General features: G+C 32.5%; 1 protein-coding gene across 1 annotated transcript in view; it reads right to left on the reverse strand.

Moving 5' to 3' along the window:
- The window catches only part of LOC124364956 (sodium-driven chloride bicarbonate exchanger-like), a 290,283-nt gene that overhangs the window by 119,964 nt on the left and 146,383 nt on the right, over window positions 1-23,936 (reverse strand). The gene's annotated exons all lie outside the window — the stretch shown is intronic.

The following is a 23,936-nucleotide window of genomic DNA, read 5'->3' on the forward strand; positions in this document are numbered from 1 at the left end:
CCACCTCAGCGATGAGAATCACAGTTTAAAGCGTATTGTATACGCTTTTTATACTTTATAAGGAGATTTCAATCCTATATTTCGTCTTACTCTTAACACACACACACACACGAGCGCGCGCGCGCGCGCGCACAGACTTACATATACAATTTGATTTTGAAAATGCATAATTTGTTATTATAATGTGTGCCTTTTAATAGCCAACAAAATGGATTTTCTTGAAATTGATAGAGAAATTTCTACTAAGAAAAGAAATCCATCGATCGTCCGCCATGCTGATTAGCTGTAAGTCAATGGGAGGGTTACAAAACAAAAAGGTGGGAGGGGTCGTAGGTGGTTAGTAGACGACTGAAGACGTATTGTGACCTGTATTCCGTAGTTAAGTTTTAATGATTAGTGTTTTGTATAGTTTTTTATTAAGTGCATGTTTATAGAGTTAGTGAAGTTGACAAACAACATGTAGGTTGTGATTCCTGACTTAGGCGTGCCACAACGCTTTGGTAACATTTGTGTATTTTAACCTAGTTTGTAATTATGTATTAGGTTAGTTCTTTACCTGAAGAAGAGATCAGATTGCAGATATCGAAACGTAGTGTTACTGATTTCTTGTTTCACTGAACGATGGCAAATGTCCGGAAAATCCTGTTTCCTTCAAAACAAAAGGGTTACAAATATTACGAAAAGCTAAAATTTTTAGATTATACTTCTCCAAGCTTTATATACTCAAAACCTCAAAATAATACTTTTATCATTATAAAAAATTGGATAAAGAGAACTAAAGCTGCCACTCCTTAGTGTACGGCTAGCTGACACTGATTTAAAATTGATTCTAGTGTTGGTTTTAAGTGCATTAAGGTAAAAATATTTAATTAAAGAGAAATTTGTGATTTTATATTTTTAACCCTTTTGATATCCTCCCATTTCAACCCCAACCAAAACTAGCGTGGCTGATGATTGGATTCTGTCTAAGGGGACATTTCTATACCTATTTCAAGAAAAAACCAGATTAAAAATCTTGTGTGAAAACAAGATGTAAAAACACGACCCGTACTATGCAAATTAGTTCCTGGACTATAATAGGTTTGGGGAAGCAATAAATTTTAGGATCATTTAGAACGTTAGCAAACTTGAAGATGGCAATAACTTGCAGGGGAGGGGTGGTTAGCTGACATATGACGCCTTGGAGATACGCTATTAACCAGGCTGAATTTAGATTTGCAGAGTTCTCCAAGTCATAATGATGGAGCCATTATTCAGAGAAAGTATTTTATAAAATATTGCTGGCCAGTAAATGTTTTAAGAATTAGGGACGTTTTTATTTTATGTGTGTCAATCAATTTTTCATAAGTTGAAACAATTTCCTGTATAACGTTTACCTTGTTTCAGAGCTCCAAATATTTGTTAAAATTATAAAGGCGAATAAAAAAGACTGGGTATTATGCCAATTAGTTCAAAATGTTATAAAATATGGAACCTAAGCAAATCTATTTAATTTTTTTTAACTTCACCAAAGCCTTCCTGTCTCACATTTTCATGTCTAAAGATTTTATAGCATAAAGCGTTCAATTATAACTTACTATTTTCAATCTCAAATTTATAAAAAAATATTTTTGACAGAATTGCGCCTACGAATTGTAAAATTTTTATTGTGAAACGAAAATATTTTCCATTTTTGTAAAATTTCGACCTAAAAGTCTCCTTATAATTTGAGATCTACCCTTTTAAGTTTTTAAATGCTTGATAGAATTGTGAGTTTTTAAACTGTACACCATTTATTTATTTATTTATTACTTCCAACGGTACAACGTCATTTAAACATATTTACAAAATTACAGACTTCTAAGATGACTATATTAAATTAAAGCATATTTACAAAAGGGTTACAAATACCCTCAAAATTGATAACACATAAAATCACATTATGCATTAGGTATCAATTGTTGTAATGCCTATACCATTAACTTATGTATAGGCCTTTTATCGGAATACAAATAAACATTCTAAACTAATATGCATCATAAATATGTATATTTCAAAAGACAGCCATACATGAAATATCCAGTTTATTCCGTATTTGTCGGAAGGAATGAGGAATTCGTGTTTTTTACATTACATTTTTTCTCTCTGTAGTTTTAATATTATATTTTGATATTTCAATATCCGATATATCCGTGTTTCATGTGTTCTATTACGACGTCAAGTGCACAGGCTTTCTTCACTGTGGAACAAAGGTCTAAGTAAATTTGAGCGTTTTTAATTAATTAAAAAAATAAAATCTTGTTATCAACATATGTTCAATCTCATATGTTTGAGATGTCTCATATGTTCAAAAACATATGTTTGTCGCGCGCGCGTGTGTGTGCGTGTGAGTATGTATGTGTGTATGCACCTGAGTATGTATGTGTATGTGTACACGGGCTAACGAAAAATATCAAAATAATGTTTTATAAAACAGTTTATCTCATCTTACTATTAGTTATTTATTATTATAAGAATAACAAGTTACTGTAGAAAACAATAATTAATTAATAAATAATATTAATTAATAAATATTTTCATGCCATTGAGATTATAAGTTTCAGAATGTAAATTTTTTAATTCTTTTAACTTTTTACCATTTTTACAGCCATCTTTTACAGAAGGTTAACAGATAATGTTTTTTGCATGGTCAGTGCGATGTTAATTTGTATATTAGGTCTAATTTCCGTCTATGTCTTTTTTTATACAGGGTGTTCTGAAAAAAGGTGCCCATAAGTCAGGGCGTGATTCCTCACATCAAAATAAGAAAAAAAGGTCTAATTAACATAGGTCCGAAAATGCTTAGTTACCAAGTTATACAGGGTGAAAGATTTCGTCTGATTTCGTCTGAATTTCAGTTCCCCTGCTGCAACGAAGCCCTACGGGTATTTGTTGGCTGTTAATTAAGATGTACAATTTAGCGTACTTTATGTAAAATGAACTGAAAAATTGAATAAAACCGTTTCCAGACCTGTAGCTACAGTAATTTTTAAGATATGTGACGAAAAATACGCGAAACTTGGTCCCGAAAAACAAGTTACATTTAGGTTTGAAGCAGATTTACTATGTTAAATGTACAATAAACACAAAATATTTTTTCACCGGTACTTGTAGAAAATTTATTACACATTACAAGTAAGAGAATTTTTAAATGAAGCATATCCAAACAGATGGATTGGTCGAGGAGCCCCAGTAGCATGGCCTGCAAGGTCACCTGACCTCAATCCTCTAGACTTTTTCTTATGGGGACATTTAAAGACGCTTGTCTACGACTCGCCTGTGGATACCATAGAAGAGTTGCGAATAAGGATTGTTAACGGGATTCAAAGGGATACGTGAGACACCTGGGATCTTCGAAAGAGTTCGGGCAGTCTATGAGAAGACGGCCTGGATGCTTGTATTTTGAATGAGGGGAAACATTTTGAACATCTACTGTGACGTGGTTAGTTTTTTAGGACAAGTGTAACTTTTTTGTTGAATGATAATTCAGATAACTTTTTTATGTATGATAAATGTAATGATTATTAAAAATATTTACTTCATAAAAAATAATAGTAACTCATTAATTTGTTTTAATATAAAACAGCTGTTCTAATTTCAATATTACATTTGTAGAGAGCTTAACAGATTTTGTCTATTTTCATGCGTTTTGTATGTAATTAAGGATTATTTTTTTAAAGTTTGCGTTTGTCTATTATAGACTTATTTTTACATCTTTCTCTTCGAAATTAAATTTTCTACAAGTACCGTGAAAAAATATTTGTGTTTATTGTACATTTAACATAGTAAATCTGCTTCAAACCTAAATGTAACTTGTTTTTTTCGGGACCAAGTTTCGCGTATTTTCGTCACATATCTTAAAAATTACTGTAGCTACAGGTCTGGAAACGGTTTTTATTCAATTTTTCAGTTCATTTTACATAAAGTACGCTAAAATTGTACATCTTAATTAACAGCCAACAAATACCCGTAGGGCTTCGTTGCAGCAGGGGAACTGGAATTCAGACGAAATCTTTCACCCTGTATAACTTGGTAACTAAGCATTTTCGGACCTATGTTAATTAGACCTTTTTTTCTTATTTTGATGTGAGGAATCACGCCCTGACTTATGGGCACCTTTTTTCAGAACACCCTGTATATGGAATAATAATTCTTATAGTCAGTCTTTTGAATATATGACACACACACAATTATAAGCATGCACATGTCAGAATTTATACTGAAGTATATTTTAAATTTAATTAGTTATTCATATGTTAATAACAATTTATATTTTTGATTGTGCTAGTTACATTTCATTGTGGCATGTAATATAAGATACGTGATTTATTTTTAGCATATCTATATTTGAAAAGTTTTAATTGCATAAATTTGTAAAGGTGCTTCTTGTTTATTTTTAAACATAAGTTGCAGCATAGCATAGATGTACCTATACCGATAATGCTTCTTAAACGTTATTCCATGTATATATTTTATTTTGTTTCATATGTATTAAATTAAACAAAAATATTTATTTTATTACTATATCATATGATAATTGGTATTTGGTTTCATATAAGTTTTTGTTATATTAATATTGTTTTTTTACAGGTAGCTATACATTTGGTTTTAGTTTATTTTTGATGATGTTGTAGTTTTTATCAAGTGTAGTGATATCTGTATAGATATATAGAGCGCGGGTTGGCTGAGCATGGTGTACAATGAGCGGGTTGCGCAATGGGCGAGTTTATGGATGAAATTGTCAATTCTAGAGCTGTGAATGCATGTGTTTATGATTATGTTGATAGTTTTGATTTTTCTCAGAAAATGAAGACGTAAATAAAAATCGAGTGACAATCCTTAGCTTGAATATTCGTAGCTGTAAAAAGAATTTTGATGAGCTAATTATCATTTTGAACAACTATAAGTTTAAATTTGACATAATTATTTTAACAGAGACTTGGATGGATGAGTGCAGTGTAAATGTGAGTATGGATGGGTATGATATATTCGTAAATAAGGAAAGTATGGAATCAGAATGATGGCGTGATTGTTTTCGTTAATAAATGTTTTTCAGTATGTCATGCGGAAGTGAATCTGAGCGGTGCCACATGTTTGAAACTAGATTATAACGTTTGGCAGGGAGCGGATGTCGTTGCTCGCCATTTACCGGAGTCCGTCCGGTGACCTTGACTCTTTCATTAGTGATCTCGAGGTTATATCTTGAAACCAGTCACAGGGATCGGGTTCACTGGCTGATTGGTGATATAAATTGTTGTATTTTACCTGAAACCAACGATCCACTGTCACAACGATATCTTGATGTAATGTATGGAGCTGGTTTCATTAGTTGCATTAATGTGCCAACCAGAGTTACTGGATTTTCCAAAAGTTGTATTGATCATATATTTACGGATATTAAAACTACGGACGGTGTTAAGTCGGCGGTCATCAAAGCGGAAATTTACGGATCACTATTTTACTGTCTCGCAAAGTCAACAGAGTTTAATTAAAAGTAAAAGAAAACAATCATCTTTAGTTAAAAACACATATATTGACTTCTTTGATATTGTTGGCCGTCTTGTCTCTGAAAGAAATTGGACACCGATTTTTAGAGATCGAGGATGTTAATCTGTCTGCATCTAAGTTTGTTGAATATTTGCAAGATATTCTATTAAAATCCTCAATTAATAAGAACCCAATTTCTTCTAAGCACGTCAAGCTAAAGCCGTGGGTTACCGTTGGACTAATTAAATCAATTCGAGTTAGAGATAAAATGAGTAAGCAGCTCAAAGGCCAGCCTTTTAATACAATGTTAAAAACTCGTTTCAAGCAATATAGAAATCTCTTAAATAAAACTATTAAATTGGCTAAAGAATGTATTTTAGAAATAAAATTAATGAATCAAAAAATAATAATAAGCTCTTGTGGAAAAAATATTGCTGAAATTATGGACATGAATAAAAAAAAAAAGATTCCTTTCCTATTGAACAGTTTCTGGACGGCAAACTTAATATTGAGACAAATGATATAAATAATGTAGCTAACACATTAAATGAGTACTATGTTAGGGTGGGTTGCCAACTTAGCCAGTGCTGTGCCTCCCGTGACTGAAGTCGTTATGAATGACGAGGATTACGGGGCGAATTCTTACTTCCAGCTGGAGCCGATATCCGAGGATGTCCTTGCTCGTGTTGTACAAAACCTTAGAGGCGGGTCTGCTCCGGGAGAAGATGGAATACCCGGCTACTCTTATCAAAATGTTTTTTAATTTCTTAAAGCTTCCACTTCTACATATTATAAAACAATAGTATGTCACAGGGAATTTTCCCAGCATCTTTTAAAATGGGTAAAGTAATCCCAATCTATAAGGGAGGCCCAAAAAATCGATGTGTTAGCTTCAGACCCAATAACTTTAACTAGTGTTTTATCTAAATTATTGGAAAAATGTGTCAGAATTCAACTCGAAAAATATTTAAACATCAATAATATTCTTGTACAAAAATCAATTCGGTTTCAGAAAAGATAAGAAATTTGAATGACGATTTTATATTTGCTAACTAAAAGTGTTCATGACACGATTAGCCGTAATAAAAAACCATTATTGATTTTTATAGATTTAGCTAAAGCTTTCGATACAGTTGATAGACAACTATTACTACAAAAAATTAAAATATATTGGAATACAAGGGAACTCTTTGGAGATGGTTCAAAAGTTATTTGTCCGATCGGTATCAAGTTGTTTCCGTTTTGGGCCATACAAGCGTTCCTCAAAAAATTGAGTATGGGGTTTTGCAAGGCAGTACTCTTGGACCCTTGCTTTTCTTAATTTTTATTAACAATCTAGGAAGATTGACTTTGTTTAAAGGACAGATATTTCTTTATGCGGACGACACCGCTTTGTTATTTGAGGGTGAAAGCTGGGAGGAAGTGAGGGATGTGGCTGAGCGCGGTCTACTCACTGTCAAGCGCTGGTTTGATCAATGTCGGCTCACAGTTAATATTGCCAAAACTAAATGTATGCCAATCTCTATACGAGCTGACGGCGATCCTTTTGTTTTTAAGCTACGGTTGCATACATGTGGTGGCCAGGATGGATGCGTTTTGTGTGAATGTATTGATAGGGTGAGTGAGTATAAATACTTGGGTTGTAGTTTTTTGACAATCGTTTGAAGTGGTGTAATCACGTAGCTTACATGCGGAATAAACTTCGTAAATTTATCTTTATATTCTGTACTCTGCGTAATATACTTACAATAGATCTTTTAAAAACTGTATACTATGCTTATGTGCAATCAATTCTTCAGTATGGTAATTTAGCATGGGGTGGCTGTTTCCAAAATAACCTTGCTCCCTTAGAAGTCGTTCAAAAAACTATTATAAAAGTAGCTCTGAAGCGAAAGCGTACTTATCCAACCAATTTATTATTTGAAGAATTTAAAGTTTTTAACGTCTCGCAATTATATATCCGAACATTAATTTTGTACATTTTTCAACATCGAGATTCAATTTTCATTCACAGTAACCACAGCCATTTTACGCGTTCTTCACTTCATAACAGAATTTTTGTTCCTAGACTCGTTAAAGCCTTTAATTCAACATCATCTCACTATATTGCTCATATAATTTTCTCAAAATTACCATACTTTATAAAAAATCCAAGACCTTGCACTATTAGTACGTACAAAAAATTAGTCAATAAATGGTTAGTAGATGCTGGGCGAGATGGATTTCGTCAGTATTTTTCCTCAATCTACACCTAGATATGCTTTTTTTATGTATTAAATTTCTGTTATATTTTTGTATTTACAATAAATGTTAGTCTGAGTGTTTGGTGAGTTTGTACAATCGTTTTGACTGCAGGCCAACGAGTACGTGTAGTGCGTGCATGTGTGCGTGTGCGTGATTGGTGTGTGTGTGTGTGTGTGTGTGTGTGTGTGTGTGTGTGTGTGTGTGTGTGTGTTTAGTGTGTGTGCGTGGGTGTGCAGTGTGTGGTCCAAGTCTCTCTCTACTTATATCGGCTAATTTTTAATTAAGTCTTTCTGATTGCTCTTTTTTTATGTAAGTTACAAGTTTTTATAAATTACATTTTTTAAGTCTTCAAAATTTATTTTCTAAATAAGTAAATTCCTTTCAAATTTTAGATTATTTTATTAACTGAATTTGCTCATGTATTCCATGCTCTGGCCTTGCATGGTTTTGTTTTAGAGGTTAAATCTTCATTTCTCATTTGTTAATGAAAATGTTTTTATTAATGACAATTCATTTCCTTATTTTAATTTAAGTTTTTTGTGTGTTATTGGTAGTGCAGACTGAGGAACTCGTTTCCCCACACACAGGCTGATGCCCATGTGGGGATAATTTCCTATAAGTTTTTTGTTATGTATTATATTTAACTCTGTACATAAATTTTGGAAATAAATCAATCAATCAATATCCTGACTTCAAACCAATCCATTGGTAAGTACACACTATTCACGTTATTAGTACACAGCTCAAAATACCAGAAATCAATATCATGCCTCTGTATTGCCTTGTAGAGCTTGCGTCGTGTTGGATGCGCTGTTTATACTAATTCTGTCATGCATGCAATTAGTATGCTGCTTCAAAACTCTTTGCAATCTAATCTCTGGTTCCAAACTGTGCACTATCGTGTCTGAATCTGACACAGAGATGCTTGTTTTGAAAAAGAAACCCCAATTTTTGCCAATCATGTTTGAAAATTTGAAAAACATTTGTGCACTTGACACTTGTTTTCTTGTCGGAAACTTTTCGTTCCAACGAAGCAATTTCAATTTGGGCTGAACTTTGGGAAGGGTTTGTAGAGCGAATCAGTGAAATTGTGATCGATGTGTCGTGGTAATCCTCATTTACTACCCAGCGGAGGGTGATGAACTGGAGAGAATTAAACATTCACGATGAAACAATCCTTCCCACAACAGCTACACTATGTGTATAAAACTGATCTTATCAAATGAAACAACGCAGTCAATTGTAAACCCAATAAGACAAAGAGAATTGTCTCTTCAGGTACATTAAAATTTATTTTTTCTAGGTGTCGCTGATGTCGAAACGATCGAAAGAGTTCGTTTTGAGCTTCTTCGTCGCCGACTTTTTATTTGATCTCTTCAGACAGGTATAAATCCAGATTCCAGGTGTCAGTTTCAGACGCAGAGTGCTGGGTGAACTGGAGCTAAAAGCAATACTCACACATTGTCGGAGATAAAATTAACAACGCGAAGATCGCGTGAAATATATTTGGTAATTAAAAATAACTGTATTAACAGTTCGAAAGGATTGTAAGTAACAATAATTACACTAAAGTATTAGAAATATAAGTGCCATAGAATTGCTTCAAGTAACCAAGCATTGTTATGCCACAAATACCTTTATCTGTACTATTAACAATCGTATCTCAATTACCAAAACATTATCAAGACGAAATGAATTAGTAAGGGGATACTTAAATCAAACAGATTTTCAAATTTCACGATTATATGTCATTGGGAGATTCAAATCTTAAACACAAAATAGTTGTTAAAAAATATATATTTTACAAATTTTGAGACACGAACGCTTTATATATAAAATCTGATAAAAATATTTCAAATGGATTTGTGGCACGTTAATAAATGGGTATAAAATTGCTCGTTTTCACCTTCTGGAATCTTGATTTGTGTTCAAATTAACCTGAATTACAGCATTTAAATTTGATCAATGGTCTTCCTTTCAGAAAGGTTTACTTTGACAATCAAGTAAAATTATAATCTTGTATCAGCCAAGCGGTTGTACTCGTATTATTGAATTGAAAAATTATAAGGAAAAAATACAAAATGTTTGCTGTTATTAAAATTGAACAAATAATTGTGGTACAATTCTTAAATATAAATAAATTGTAAATCACCAAGCACTCCAATTACAATATCAATCTTTGGACAAATTTATAATTTAACAAGGCAGTTGTGGGTACGCGTGGCCCGCTCTAGAAAGTGTGCGCCAGTCAACCTTTTAATTAACTCCAAACTAGGTCAATTATGAGAGGCAATTGAATTTTCATAGTAGTTAACTATAAACAGAAATAAACTGTCAAGTTGTCCGTATTGTGTTTATAAAACTTTTATAATTAGATTTCACCTTGAACTAAATCAACAAATGCCAAAAGTAAAAGGCAATAAGATAACTGTTTTGCTTTATTGTATTTTTGCGCACATTATTTAATTACACAGTCAAGCAATAGATTACGTCTGCATCAAAGACATTTATCACACACGAATAAAACTTCTAGAACAAGAATTTAATTGGTTTATAATAAACCGATGCAGTTGAGTATGGAAGGATACGACAGAATATAACGATAGTTATTTTATTTTTTTTATTATTTTTTTGTAGTTAGCACACACAGGGACAGGCAGAAAGTGACCCGCACATAATCGTTTGACACGAAAATCAATACAATCTTTCCTTAGACCAAAAGGAACTTTGGACTTACGTACGGAATTTGAAGTCTCTAGAATCTTTTTGTAAGGGTTGTCGCACAGACGGCTGCTCTTTTTAATTTTGATCCCAATATCAATTCTTCCACCAACAGGAACATATGTACCAAGTTCCAAGACCTTGAAATGTTCTATCAAGAGCACAAATGGACAAACATGGATGGTCAAATCTCGTGGATCAACTGCTATGAGATTTTTGACTCTGAGATCAATACAAGTTTTTTTTGTTTTTTTTTTTTAACTAAAAGTAACCTACATACCTGTATTCGAGTCTCTACGACCTTTCTATCAAGAGGTAAAGGGCATATCGCCAGACTGAGAGACGAAATATTTTTGACTGTTCGATCCTGAAATCCAAAAGTCATTTTTAGAACCAAGAGGAGTCAGTATCTAGTTTCAAGTTTCTAAGCCTTTTCCATCACCAGCTGTCACACAGACGGGCGGACAATGACAAGATATTTCGAAGACCAATCGCGTCCGTAATATTTGTATATAAAAATATTCCGAAAAATAAAGAACCTTAAAGTTTTCCAGCAATTGTACGTATCCTACCATTGAAGCAACGCCTACCACGGACGCTCCTAAAGTGTTTTAAGAAACAAAGCAAGACACAACAAAATTGTACAGCAAGAATGAACTTGTAACCTGGTTTATTTCAAAAGTACCTTCCGTAATTACAATACTCTAGAGTAAAACAAGAAGGATTGCCCATTATCCGGATAGGAAAATGGAGGTTCTCTATGCTTACAGAAGGATTGTTTTGTCATTCCCTTTATCTACAGGATCATACTAGTCCAATTATCCTTGCCCTAAGTTAAGGCTATTTCACATCGGATGTCCACGTATAGGAAATGGGGAATTATTACTTAAAATGTATTTTAAAGAGGCCATACATGCTAATGTGGCATCCGCGGAGTGATCAGCTTGTAGCGTTTAAGTCGATGGCACGCGCAATCGTCGATGCAACCTGAAGGAGGAGTGCGGGGAACTTTCTTATCCACCACACATGTACCCATGTGCAGTATAAATTAGGAAGTTTATGGACGTCACGGATTGCAATGTGAGTTGTTCATTATTGATGTACCCGTTATATTTCGGTATCTGTAAACGCTATCCTGGTGATGTTGAAGAACCCGAAAGAGTCCCTGGCAGCTCAAACATAGTGTTTATAAACTTTTTATTTCCATTTTTATTTCGCTAAGATTTCACTGAATAGCCATAGGTTTTATGTAGCATGAGAATTTAAGAATAATACGCAAGCTGGAATAAAAACTTTCTCACATAAAACATAAGCTATTTCGTAGCAAATAACCTTTGTAATTTGGTACTGGTACCTACATGATTTGTATACCAATGATATTGTCCATGTCAAAGCCATAATTTGTTTTATTACGTTTCAGGTATCGCATTAATTGTAACAATGAGTTAGTGTTATTCATTAACCATAATGACCTACTAGAGATAATTTACTATAATTTAGTGCATTAACTGTTCTCATAAACATTTATGCTTGTCGTTTATAAACAGCTTGGTGGTGTTTCACGGATTTGTTTTTCGGTTCAAGGCTAACAACAATGAAGTTTTACAAAACCACGTGATTTATGCCGTGCATTATTCTATGTCTATCTGTCTTTCTCTCTGTCTGCAAGATATCTCGAAAACGAACTAACATATGGGCTTTACTATACATGAAGCTTCATTTCCATATGATGAACCCTAAGTTTGAACGCTGGGTTCCTCATACGAAAATGAAGCTTCCATAAAAACGAACCATACAAATTGTCTTTATATTTTTACACTCCTAATTAAAGTCTGAATAATAGTTTCCAATAGTGATTGTACAAATAATTAAAATCTAGTTTGTGTAACGACTAAATTAACTTGCGAAGCAACTAAATTATTAAGTTTAATAAAGTACAATGGAGTAATTGTATGGTTGCTATGGTCTAAATTACGTAACGCTATCATTAATTTTGGAATCTTCACTTGGATAAATTAAATTTTATCATAATAAAATACCAAAATAATTATTACACTATTATGTAGTTTTCCTGTTTTTAAAGCTCCATTACCTAACATCTCGATTTGTTAGAAGGTCAAGGTTATTCAATGTAGATTGTAGTTGTATTGAGTTGTTTTTATCTAAGGGGTGGGGTGGCCAGACGATATGACCTTGTGTTCTACAAAGTCCTTTGATTAACACTTCCTAGTGTTAGTTAGTCTGTGATAGAGAAGATCAAAGGTACAGATTTAATATCGGAATGAAATTATTTTGTAGAAAAAATTTTACGAAATTAATTTAATCAATTTCAACAATTTTCAATGCATATTTTTCTCTCGGGCAGCGTAGAAAAACAACCTCGATCAATTGAGATATTTGTGAAGTATGGCTGAAATGTCTCCATTTCCTATGTCATAATTAATCTTTAAGACGACTGCTATTGGGTTATTTATAAATTAAGTTAACCCTACTTTGTTTTCTCCTTTACTTCTCAAAGGCAATATGATATTTGTACATCAACATAAAAGTAAGCCAGATCAAAAGTTGCATCCAAAATTTCTAGTCTACAGCTCACTGCATTCTCGAGATATACTGTGGACAATCAAACAGTTAGTCAGACGAAAAAGAAACTGTACCAGCTTACTGAATCGTAGGTTTTAATGTCACTCAGGCTAATTCTATAGTTGGAAATGTACCATTATTAACCCATGCAATATATGGAACTTATTTTGTCTATGCAGAAATGAAAGTTTATGCAAAATTTTAAAATATGCAAAAGAAATCTTTTTTGAGATATGATGCGGATAGTAAAGCTAAGGAAACGTTCCACCACACCCTCTAGAGGAATATGCCCATTATGAAATACGATGGTAACTATGTAGAATTTAAGTTACATACAAAGTGTTGAGTCCATTAATCAATTTGTTTAAAATATAAATAGTGGAAAAAAATACACAGCAGGCATACAAACAGACAAAATGGAGGGAGAGTAAGCAAAAAGAAATTTCAAGTGTATAGATATCATTCATACATTCATTTCATTCTTGAGATACCACCCTGGGTAGTTAATTCAATCCAGGGCGATATCTCGAGAAAGAACTAACTTTAAATTGTATGTATTTTTCTTACTCTATCTTCTGTTTGTATGCCTGTCCTAACGCTCATCCAAATCACATTGGAGTGATATGTAACACCATAATTCAGGCTCTATATAGAAATAAAGCTTTGTGCAGTTTCAAGTTTATAGGTCATTATGTTCTCAAGATATCATGTGGACAGACAACAGACAAAAATTAAATGTTTCCTTCCTCGTGAGTGATGCGTTTCGCCAAGACCCAGCTAACAAATATAGATCAAGACTAATATGAAATGCCTTATTTTTCTTCAAGCAAAATAACCACACAAAATAGAATAAAGTCTAACATACTAATATGATATGCAGTGCTTCAGTCATGTTATATAAAATAATACTTCCAAGTGGAAATATAAATTGGATCTTCAGCGCAGAATGAAAACTTAGCTTCAGGTGTGCGCCTTGGAGAGGTGTGAGAAGTGAGTACATAATACATGGCAAGGCACAAAGGTGTTGTTCTTAGCTACTAACTTCATGACATCCTTGCTTCAAGGCTTAAAAGAAGAGTAGAGTTGTTTCCTTCTAGTTATGAAACCTTTTTGCTGTACATTGTCTCAACGCACCTTCTTATTATTGCGGTTATAAATAGAATACTTGATAACTATTCCTATTTACTTATTCATCATAACTTTTGAATTTTGGAAATTTTTAAGGTTATTACAATCCGGAGTTTTTGTGTGTTTTTCTACTCATATTGAATGCAAATAGTATATTTACTTAATTAAAACTATTTACTTAACAATAATATATCTACTTAACATATATATATATATATATATATATATATATATATATATATATATAATTATATAAATATATATATATCAAATATATATTTTATTTGATATATATATATATTGGTAAAGGTTGGGAACCTCCACCTTTACCAACTAATCATCCTGTTGAAGAATTCATAAACGTCGTCCTAGCCAATCTATCAAATTCGTCGTTTCCTAACAACTTAAATACTACAAAAAACTTATCTGAAAATGAATTTAGAGCAATTAAATCACTACGTGAAAACAAAGACATAATTATTTTACCCAGCGACAAAGGTAACTCTATCGTTCTTATGAATTCTTTAGATTATATTGGTGAATCACAAAGACAACTGAATGACACATCAACATATGAGAAATTAGATGAAGATCCTTCTCCTCAACATAATGAACAAATCCAAAATTACCTTATGAACAACGGTCCTCAAGAGGGATTGTCTCAGAAAGTCATTGAACTACTAACACCTAGATATCCTAGAACTCCGGTGTTTTACACTGTACCGAAAACACACAAGCCTACCAGACCACCTCCTGGCAGGCCTATCATCTCCAGCTATGGATGCCCTACGGAAAGGATATCTGCTTATGTTGACGACATCTTGCAGCCGTTTGTAAGAACACTTCCTCCCTATATCAAAGACACTAATGATTTTTTAACTAAATTAGCTCAAATTAATCAACCCTTGCCTGACGACGTCTTATTGTGTACTGTCGATGTAGAATCTTTGTATACAAATATTCCTACAGATGATGGTCTCAGCGCTGCCAAAAATTACCTTGATTCACGCCCAAACGATTCCAAACCTAGTACTAATTTCATTCTCAAACTTATGACCATGATTTTAACCTTAAATAATTTTAAATTTCAAGACCAAAATTACCTTCAAACTAAAGGAACTGCTATGGGCACACGGATGTCTCCTTCTTATGCCAATCTTTTTATGGGACTATTGGAAATAGAATTTTTTAACCAGTCAAAATTATAAACCTCTAATTTGGTTCAGGTACATAGATGATATTTGTATAAAATGGCAGCATGGTATCAAAGAACTTAACGACTTTCTTTTTAATCTCAATAAATTTAGCATTTTAAAATTTACATGGTCTATCTCACCAGATTCAGTAACATTCTTGGGTACTGATGTATTTATTGAAAATCATAATTTGAAAACAAAAATTCATGTCAAAGACAGTATAAAAATGCAATATTTGCATTTCACCAGCTGCCATCCAGTTCACATTAAAATATCTATCCCCAAGAGTTTATCAATAAGGGCAAACAAATCTTTGTAGCAATCAATCTGACTTCCATAACTACATAAACAGACTGCCCCATGTACTTTTTGAAAGGGGGTATCCAAAAAATCTTGTTGATAGACAAATCAGAGCACCTAAAAATATTTCCAGTGCTATTAATCCTAATGATCCTAAATGTATCACCCAATATTTTCCTGGCGTTTCATAAAATCAACAAAATTCTAAAGGTTTCTTTTCCTATTTTGGAATCTTCCCCTGAAACTAGAAATTTATTTTCTAAGCCCCCAAAGTAATTTTTAAAAAACCTCCAAATTTACAAAACATTCTCTCTAGACCGAAATTAAAGTATGAGGGCAATCCAAAAAGTAATAACATCAAATGTAACGTGTGCAATCCTTGTAACAAGCCAAGATGCGGCATTTGTAAGATGTTAATAAGTTCTAAATCGTTTAAAAGTAGTACAACTGAAAAAGAATATCCTATTAAAGGTAACATTGATTGCACTACAAAAAACATAATTTATCAACTAACCTGTAACTTCTGTCCCAAAGACTATATTGGAAAAACCATCACTCCATTAAGAGTGAGAATGACCAATCATCGATTTGATGTTGTTCATCAAAATTATGAGAGACCATTATCTGCTCATGCGATTCAACACAATCAAAATAAATTAGAAAATTGCTTCAGCCTAATAGGAATTTACCATTTAGAGCCAAATCCCAATCAAAATACCGATCGGATAAATTTAAGAAATGTTGAAATCTCACATCAATAAATTTTAAAATCAAGGCAACCAGATGGGTTGAACCTAAGATGATTCTCTTTTCCTTTTTATAAAAAAAAACTTTTAGTTCTATGTAAACATTTACAAATATTCTACACACAGCTGATTGGAAACTTGTTGTTTATGGTATTTATTTGTTAAAAATTTTATTTTGGTTATGTCTTTGGTTCTTGGTTTGAGTTCTGTTTATATGTTTTAATTCAGTGTGGTTCTGATGAAGGGTTCTGTGAACTCGAAAATTAAACATGAGCACTGAATTTTTGTTTCTGTTTTTGTGTATACTTTAAAATACTTAGAAGAGTATATATAAATATAATTAAATTTGTATAAATGGCAATAGCCGAATTTAATTGCTATAAATATAAAAGTCCCGACGGTGCAAGAACTTATTGTGATTGTATTGTGATATATGTGTGTGTGTCACAACACACATAGATGTGTGTGTGTGTGTGTAAATGTTCTTAATTATAACTAGATTAAAGAAGAATCAGTACTAAAATAACATTGCAGCTTATTATTGGAGGAACAATAACGGGCTTTTAAAAGCTTAGCTGAAAAGTTTCACCTTGTTTATCTTCTCCATGTTGATTTATTATCCGATGAAGTGAATAATTAAATCCACGTTGGCCAAACAAGATTCTTGCCCAAGTTTCTGATCGAGAGGAAGAGTAAGCCTTAGTAATTATTTTGCCAACACAATGTAGAAATTATTTCAGTATGAACACTGATGTCTGGAATAAGTTTAGTGCTAATGTAAAACATGTATTTCATTGAAAGTCTTGGGCCTACAGGTTAACTTATTTTAATTTAATTTCAGTGTAACTTAAATTTTGTAAAGTAAAAATGAATCTTTTTATAGTTTGCCATTTTATTGAACATCTAGTTTGTAATTTTATAGTTTACTATAACTGCAGTTAAATTAGAATTTACACACAGTCAGCCTAAAAATCGACATTTTGTGTTTATAAACAACCATATTTTGTAAAAAAATTTGAATAAATTTTATGTTTTGAGATATACGTGATTTATTAACGTGTAAAAGTTTCTGATAAATGTTTTTTATCAGTAATTTAGTTGACTTTTTAAACGGTAAATTCGGATTAAAATCACAGCAATTAGAAATCAAAATTGAATATAGTAATAAGTATTGCAATTATTATTTTATAATCAATTAGGGCATGAAGATACTTAACTTCCTATTTGGAAGTCTAAATCTATGAAACCATGTGAGGCTTGGAATCTTAATAAACTTTTATTTTAATTACTACTATCATTAGCGCATAGGACAGTTCGTTGCAAGAATTGCCATGAAAACAAATAATTCGTCACTGTAAACATTTTCTATTTTTGATACTTTAGTCAAATCGGAAACGTATTCTAATTTGCTTCAGACACAATACACATCAGCTTACGTCTGTATAGTGTGGTGACTTCCTATTGAGAAAAAATAACAAAATAAACGTGTTTTATTGTTTATATTATTGTAAATAGCAAATTCTGAGCTTTTAAAAGTTGCAGGGCTTTTTTCCCTCTGTGGAGTTTTATTATACTTTTTGAACAAAGGCAAAGCAGGGACAGGCAAACTGAAGTGTTCAATTATATTACATGGGTGGGCAAACGTGTTACAAAATTAGCACCAAATGATCAGTAAACTCTAAAAATGCTTGCCAAATTCTAAATATTTACATATATTCTGAGTACTAAATTCACACGAAATTCAACATTATTTTAAATTTTCAATAGATTATTTATTGGGATTTACAGAGTGAGTTTTATGTCCTGGCACACCTGGATATAATTTAAACGGCCCGAGATATCTATGTGAAACCTTGACCCTACCTATTATAACATATGTTTAAAATTTTTCAAGTTGTTGACAAATTTTCCCCCCCTTTTTTAAAGGGGGGTAAAGGGGGGCAACTAAACATTTTCAAATACAAACCCCTATCATGTCTCAAGTTTTTACGCACGTCTAGCACACTGTCAAACAGCCGAAGGTGAACAGTTTGAACACCTGCTACATTAAAACAGGTAACTGTTTTTAGAATTTGCGTTAGTGTTGACTCATGTTACGATAAACAGGACAAGACGGTTACTGATTTTATTATTGTAAATTTGTCATAAAATCTGTTAAAATAAACGTAGAGACCTCTAGTTTGGATTATTGGATTTATTTTTTTATTCCCTTTAAAATGAGGGGTCACATGATAGGGGTTTGTATTTGAAAATGTTTAGTTGCCTCCGTTTTACCCCCCCTTTACTCAATTGTAAATTTGTCATAAAATATGTTAAAATAAACGTAGAGACCTCTAGTTTGCATTATTGGATTTTCTTTTTTTATTCCCTTTAAAATGAGGGGTCACATGATAGGGGTTTGTATTTGAAAATGTTTAGTTGTCCCCCTTTACCCCCCTTTAGAAAAGGGGGGCAAAATTTTCAACGACTTGAAAAATTTAAAAAAATATGTTATAATAGGTAGGGTCAAGGTTTCACATAGATATCTCGGGCCGTTTAAATTATATCCAGGTGTGCCAGGATATAAAACTCACTCTGTACACTGGAATTCATAGGTGCTTTTATATACATAGGTGGAATATATACAGGATATGGGGTTTTGAAATCTAAATGTCTTGTTATGCGAAAACACAAAAATTATCTCATAAATTCATTCATAAGGATGACTGATATAGGCAAATTCTACGGGAATTTCCTAAAATTACGGATCAGTATTGATACTCTACATTAATTTTTGTGTCTATGGTGATTTTGACTGAAATCAGGCCTTGGTTTTAGAATCAACCAATAAACACAAAGATCCAAGCATAATACTTGCTGAATGTGGTCTTTGTCCAAACAGTCCCCCACTTCGGCCCAGTTAGGTCAAACATCAAACAGTCTGCAAAAAACTCAAACTAAAAAGCTTTGAAATCTGAAACCTTACGTCACTGCTCTATGTTAACCTTCACTTCGTTTACCCAATTAGCGTATAAGCCATGTCTTATTGTTGCACATAACTTTTCTACAAACATTAGTTTCATTAAACGAGTAAGTTTAAAAAGTTTTGGATTTTTATTGTTCTTAGAATAATAACAGATTTCTTTTATTAAAATGTAACAAATAATTTTGTCATAACACGTCTTTGTTAAAAATTTAAAACAATTCAAATTAACATTAAATTAAATTATAATAGACATTTAGATAAGTTCATAATTTAACAAGGCAGCCTAATTGGGAGGGGAGGGGGCGGTGTGGTACACTCTCCCTACAAAGGGTGCGCCAGTCAACCTTTTAATTAACGCTAGTCTAGGTCAATTGAGGGAGGCAATTGCATTGTCATAGTAGTTAACTCTGAACAAAAATAAACTATAAGGTTAACCGTATAATGTATTTAATATTTTATCATCCTGACATAGATTAAGAAATAATTCTTGATAAGTAAAAATGAAAATTTATGTCAACAGATCTATATTATTTAAAACAATTTAAAATTCCATAAACAATATTTAACTGGACATTTGACGTTGTGCTGTGAAATCAGTAACACCACACTTTTCCATATCTGCAATCTGTTCTCTTCCTCAAGTGGATAACTAACATAACATATAACTACAATTTAGGTTCATATAACTAAACATAACACAGCGTTGTGACAGGAATCACAATAACACGTTTGTGTGTCAAGTCCGATATTGCTCATACTTAAGGTGCGTCCACACTAGGAAAACGTTCGAGACGAACATGTTCGTCGAACGTTCGCCGAACAAATATTATTCAGCGAACTAGAAAGATTTGTCCGCTGAACAATTATTGTAGTAGTCTGTCCAGCAAAATTGATGTTCGCTCTGAATTCATTGTTATACTCTCAGTGAAGATGGATGCGCGTACCCGTCGGCATTTACTTGCATGTTCTGTTATATCTGCTGCATATTATATTATCAGCTATCAATGTCGGCGTGTGTGGACGCAGCTTAACATCTGCGCAAAACGAACAACCATTTAAACATGAAAACTGAAGAATGTATATGTATATATATATATATAATTTCAATAAACATTGAATCACAAAAAGTACTTGCTCCGCCGGGAGTCGAACCCGGATCTCTCACTTGCCGGGTGAATGTGCTACCATTCATATATATGGTATATATATATATATATATATATATATATATATTTCATTATAGCTTCACCTTATACCTTATATAATTTATTGCGTATACATATACATACATTCATAAAAATTTCAATAAATGCCAAATAGTTCAATTAAATTTCAAAAAATTTGTGAAACAAGTAATTTGCGAGTCAATATTTAATGAAATTATATATATATATATAATGCATATATATATATATATATATATATATATATATATATATATATATATATATATATATATATATATATATATGCTGTATCATAAAAATGGGCATTCATTCATTCTAACTATTTAAAAACTATATAAAATAGTAAATTATTACTGTTCTATAATAAATTAGTTATTTCACCGGAGACGCAAAATTTAATCCTCTAGAATTAGAATCTTTATTGTGATATTTAACAAAGACCCACACGTGCAGCCTACTTCTCTTGTATAGCGTATATTTATGATTTTACATATCATTCTTTGACATTTTGAATTAGAGTTAGCGAACATTAATATCAATATAAAAATATTGGTCCTAAGGATAATTATAGTGGCATTGCGATACTCGTAAATAACAAATATGTAAACAACAGACGACGGTTAATAAAAAATGTAAAAAGGTTGATTTGTTGTATTCGTCGGTAAGACTATTCTTACGGTCTGTCTGTGTCCTTGACTTTTCGGAAGATAAGTTTTACTTTATTGGAGACTTTGGGAGTATTGGAGCACTAACTAATTAACATATAATATACATTAGGAACATCTAAAAAAATTATTATATTAGAACCAATCGATAAAACTAGATAAAATCTTGTGTATATTATAACTCTTTAATTAATTTAAAGTAAGGCAAATACAGTACTGAGAATTGTTCACCTACATAGACATTGCTTATCTAAAATGTACAAATAACACGCAATTTGAATTGTAATTTTATAATGAATGACATGATGAATAATGCCGTAATGATGAATAACATATTAATAAGACCTACGTCTTTGCATAAGTTTTGTAATTCAGTCAATTATTTTGAATCAACTGGTGTTTGGTTGTCAAACTGTTGTACAGAAAGAATACAATTATTAAACCTTTCTTTTTCTCAAACACTTGTGAAATATTCGTCACCATCAAGTTGTATTTAAAAAATATAATTTTTCTCTCCGTAACACGAGAGCTCTGTAAACAGTAGGGTCGACCAAGGTTAAGTAAGCTCTTCATTCCTTGTTTACCTTCCTTATTCGTAAGTAAATAGTCTTTCCGAAGTGGAATAATGCAAATAAATTGACTCATATAATACCCTCTTGTATAAATTGTTGCATAAAGTAGTAACTTTACTTCAAATTCAATTTCAATTTTATACATGAAAAATCTTTTACTAACTGTAATTTTATTAATTTATGAGAACGTAGTGGATCAAAAATGTACTAATATCCAAATTTTAAAAATTATTCTTAAAACATTCAAGGTAGGAGTACACAGCATCAGTCCAAACCCAAATTTGAGTGTAAGATATCTAGCGGAATTTATAGACAGGTCAACATACAACCAGACAAAGAAAACGATAATTTTATTACTATCCTTAGTAATAGCTAACTAAAGTATAGAAAATTTCACATTTAAAGCTCAGTTAGTTCTCGTAGTATCTATCTGTGCTACAGATTTTGTTAACGCTCAGCCAAATTTCAGGGAGACACATGCACCGTCTTCGAAATCTATCTTTTCTATTATACAGAAAGGTTAAAATACATCACAACATTGTATAACAAGGCTTTGTTGAGGTTGGACGTCAAATTTCAAACCTATTACTTATGTCATTCTCGAGATGTCCTACGGATATATAGACAAAAAGGCAAACATACAAAAAAGTTAAAACGAAATGGCACATCAAAAAACTTATTCTTACAGAACTGAAGTTGTATGCAAAATATGAAGTCTACATTATGCAATCTTCTTTGATATATTGCCACATGATATACATCCAAAAGTTTGTTAATTTGCTTTACATCAAGTAGTAAAAAAAGTCTTTCACTCCAAGTTACTATAAAACTATATATGTGTTGGGTTAATGTTTTTATTAACATGAAAAATAATTTCATCTCTTATGGGTGTTTAATGTGTGTTCCAAAATGTATTCATTCTAAATTTTTTAACGTTTTCCGCCGGGATGTTGTTTCCATCGATCAATTGACTGCATGAGCTGAAGCTTGGAAGATACCGGCAAAATTGCTATACAATTGTACAGGCCCCTCAGTCTTTAGTGTCAGTTACGGCCTGAAAACGTAAGGTCGTAATCAAGTAAGTCTTCCAAGGATCTTAACCCTCTCATCACGGTCAGGTTTCCAACATCGAGCGCGCCTGCGACTCCACTATCAGCGAGGGCATGTAGCATAATTATTGTGCGGAGCTACTTGGAGAACTGAACATTTGCCCACATTGAGCTTCAGATCATTGTTCACTGACCGTGTACCGACATTTTGCAGGCCACAGTTAATTTTATCGATGGCTATTGAAGTGTTTCCAGGCTCAAACGATAAGTGCATTTGGAAATCATCCACATAAAAATAAGTGGAACAATATTTGTACACAAAATTAGAGAAGTACAAGTTAACAAGATTGGTCCTAAGCAATTACCTTGAGGAACACCTTTTAATTTAAAAAGAGGAGGAGATGTCACATTACAAATTTGATGAAGTGCTGTCTTTCATTTAACTATGATTTTTTTCCATCCTATTCATCCCCTCGCCAAATCCATAATAATTCATCTTAGCTAGAAACATCTCATGACTAGTGGAATCAAAAAAGTCGAGAGATCTGAGAGAATCAAAAGGCTGATTTGCCTTTTATTTTGCTTCAAATCAATCGCTAAAGATATTGCTAAGGACATTGGATGTGTCACAGTTCCGTTAAGCCCAGATTGTCATTTTGGCAAGAAAAGGTTTTTATTCACATGGTCAGTAATTTGATTAAGGCTATATTTTCGAAATTGACATTACGGGTAATTATCAGTACCATTGACCTTGTACTGTATCGACTCTCCTCCTTATTCTGTTTGATAAGATCCTCGCACAGGCCAGTGGGCTATGAGGGCGGACAGAATAAGGCTTAAAAGGGGATCGGCCTCTCCTTTAAATAAAAAAAAAATATTGACTTTCCTAACGTTCAGCCAAATCCCATTGAGGGTCATACACATCATCGATCTCCATCTTGTCTTTATGCAAATAAACCTGTAACATGGAGAAGCGAAGGACGCAGACAGACCGTAAGAATAGTCTTGCCGACCAATACAACAAATCAACCTTTTTACATTTTTTTATTACATTAAACCGTCGTCTGTTGTTTAC

Source organism: Homalodisca vitripennis, chromosome 6, assembly GCF_021130785.1.
Source record: "Homalodisca vitripennis isolate AUS2020 chromosome 6, UT_GWSS_2.1, whole genome shotgun sequence".
Classification (NCBI taxonomy): Eukaryota; Metazoa; Arthropoda; class Insecta; order Hemiptera; family Cicadellidae; genus Homalodisca; species Homalodisca vitripennis.